Source organism: Mustela nivalis (genome assembly GCF_964662115.1).
Source record: "Mustela nivalis genome assembly, chromosome: 3".
Taxonomy (NCBI): domain Eukaryota; kingdom Metazoa; phylum Chordata; class Mammalia; order Carnivora; family Mustelidae; genus Mustela; species Mustela nivalis.
The window spans coordinates 29583335-29586468 of record NC_139022.1 but is presented as its reverse complement, the minus strand read 5'-3'; positions in this window follow the sequence as shown (position 1 = coordinate 29586468).

The following is a 3134-nucleotide window of genomic DNA, read 5'->3' as shown; positions in this document are numbered from 1 at the left end:
TCCTTAATACCCTAGAAATCAACCTGAATATGACACAACAAAATCCACAACTTAAGGTAGAGAAGAAAAGAAAAAAAAAAAAACATTGAAAAATGTAAGGAGTACAGAGACAGGGTTTGGGGAGAAGCAGATCACAGTTGCTGCGGAGGGGAGGGAGCCATAGTTGCAGAAGAAGGCAAGAGAGAAGAGCATACAGGAAAACATGCAAGAATATTTCCCTGGGGCACCTGGGTGGCTCAGTGGGTTAAGCCTCTGACTTTGACTCAGGTCATTGTTTCAGGGTCCTGGGCTCTCTGCTCAGCAGGGAGCCTGCTGCCCTCCCCCACTCTGTGCCTGCCTCTCTGCCTACTTGTGATCTCTGTCAAATAAATTTTTTTAAAATCTTAAAAAAAAGAATATTTCTTCTTATTCTTATTATTATCTTATTATTTCTTATTATTTCCCAGCCAATGATTTTCATTTCTAGCAACTAGTGGGTCTTAAAGACTGGAGTTTTAAGGGTTCCCTGGCTTTTCTTGGATAGAGCCCTGAGGGTGTTGCCTCACTCTGGTAGGGAATGCAGGCAAACAATCCTGTGAAAACAGTATAGAAACAGTGATATGAAGAATATTTAAGGCATACAGGGGAGAGTTTATTTGCTCTTCTTACAACGTGTCACTGAGAAGCAAGATTCAGGGAGAAACATCTAAGGGGACAAAATGAGAACCAGCAGACACCATTCCCACCCCCTCATCTCTCATCATATACACAGAGTAACCTGCAGAAATCAGCTCAGCTCCAACACTGGCTGCCTAACCCAATGATACCATGTCCCAAAACATTGATTTCTGACATTTATACGTGAAACTCATCTAATTCCCTGCACAGTGGTCCCCCTTCACAAAAAAATAGAGCAGGCTCCTGCCCACACCATGATCCTAAACCTGGATTTTTAAAACTTAGTAGGCTTGGTTAGGATAAAGCCCAGAGGGCTCTGTGCTGCTCCTGGTAAGAAGATAGGCAAACAACCTGGAGGCTGACATTGCAGAAAAAGAAATCTGAACAAGCAAACAAACAAACAAACCTGGGACATACAGGAGGGAGATTATTTACTCTTCTTTAAATACTTTTCTGATAAGCAGTGGTGTCTTTCTGGGGAAAGGGAAGCTGGTTAGCACAATTTTCTACTCCCAACCCTCAACACCCTCAGCATAAACACAGAGCTACCTGTGGTAAGCAGTGAAGTGGATACCCTGGATGCTTAACTTGCTTACACTAAACCTCACACCTTCTCACTCAATCTTGCTACAGTCCCTGTGAAGCAGAACACTCATCCAAAATACCAGCAAAAACTTCTGCCCACAAAGTATCTCCTACTTTTTCCATGGCCTCAGTAGTGGTGGAGGTGGTGACAAGTAACATTTCACAAGCATACAAAAGAACAACTTGGGCAAAACTTGCCACATTCAAGCCAGAGATAAAACACTGACCACTTCATGTAAGGGGAAGCTTTGAGGATGACTGACTTGAAAATAGTGCAAGCAGAACACAACAACAGAGCACATACAACACAATGGAAGCACTCTCTTAAGCTCTGGGCCCTGGGCATAACATGACGTCTTCTTCATAAAGTGATTAATTTCATGAGCAATAAACATAAGTGACTTTTCTATCAGGCACAAGAATAAGGCAGAGAATAGACAAAATGAGAAGAAAATATTTATCCCAGATAAAAGATAAGACCACTGCCAGAGATCTAAGCAAAAACAGATTTAGTTAACATGCCCGGTGAAAAATTTAGAGCAACAATGATAAGGGTATTTACTGGGCTTGAGAAAAGAATGGAAAGAATGGAAGCCATCAGTCTTACCATTACCACAAAGATAAAAATGTTTTAAAAAGATTCAAAGATAAACAGCAGAGGAAACAGGGGAAGAAACACATGTGATGTAATTCTTCTACTGGAAGAAGCAGAAGAATGAATGACCTGGAAGACAAAGTTATAGAAGCAAAGAAGCTGAACAAAATAGAAAGAGCCATGAAACAGGAAAATAGACTTGGGAAATTAAAAATTTCCACCAAACTTAAAAACACAACATAGATGTCCCAGAAAAATAAGAGAAAAGCTGCATAATTTTAAAAATAATTAATATCTAAAAATGACTCTCATTTGGAAAATGAAAAAAAAAAAAATCCAGATCCATGAGTCACAGAGAACTTCAATCAAAATCAAAAAAGCAAGTAGCACCAAGACATTTTGTAATTAAATGTGAAAAATATACTGATAAAGAAAAAAAATCTTAAAAATACTAAAATAAAGGGTATCTTAAAGTACATGGGGAAAAAAAACATAAGACTAGAGATATCTCAACAGAATATTGGTAAGTCAGAAGGGGTGACATGATACTTTCAGAATGATGAGTGGGGGGCACCTGGGAGGCTCAGTGGGTTAAGCCACTGCCTTCGGCTCAGGTCATAATCTCAGGGTCCTGGGATCGAGTCCCATGTCAGGCTCTCTGCTCAGCAGGGAGCCTGCTTCCTCCTCCTCTCTCTCTCTCTGCCAACCTCTATGCCTACTTGTGATCTCTCTCTGTCAAATAAATAAATAAAATCTTAAAAAAAAATTTCTCTTCAGAATGATGAGAGGGAAAAATCCACAGCCAAAGCCAAGAGCACTCTATTGAGTAAGGATGTCATTTAGAATAGAAGGTAAGATAAAGAATTTCCCAGATAAACATAAACTAAAAGAGTTCATAACTACTAAAGCAAACTAAAAGAGTTCAAGCCAGCCCTGAGATAAATTTTAAGGGGGACTTCTTGGAGAAAAAATGACCCACAGCAACAAAGATCAGAAAGGACCAGAGAGCATCAGCAGAAACACCAACTCTACAGGTAATGAAATGGTACTAAATTCATATTTTTCAATAATCACTCTGAATATAAATGAGTATATAAATAGAAAAAATAAATATAAATGTATGATAAAATGCCCCAATTAAAAAAAAAAAACCACAGGGTATTAGAATGGGAAAAAAAAAGAGCTATCCATAGGCTGCATACAACACTTTAGACCTAAATTCACTTGCAGATTGAAAGGGAGGGGATGGAGAATGATCTGTCATGCTCATTGATATTAAAATAAAATTGGGGTAGAT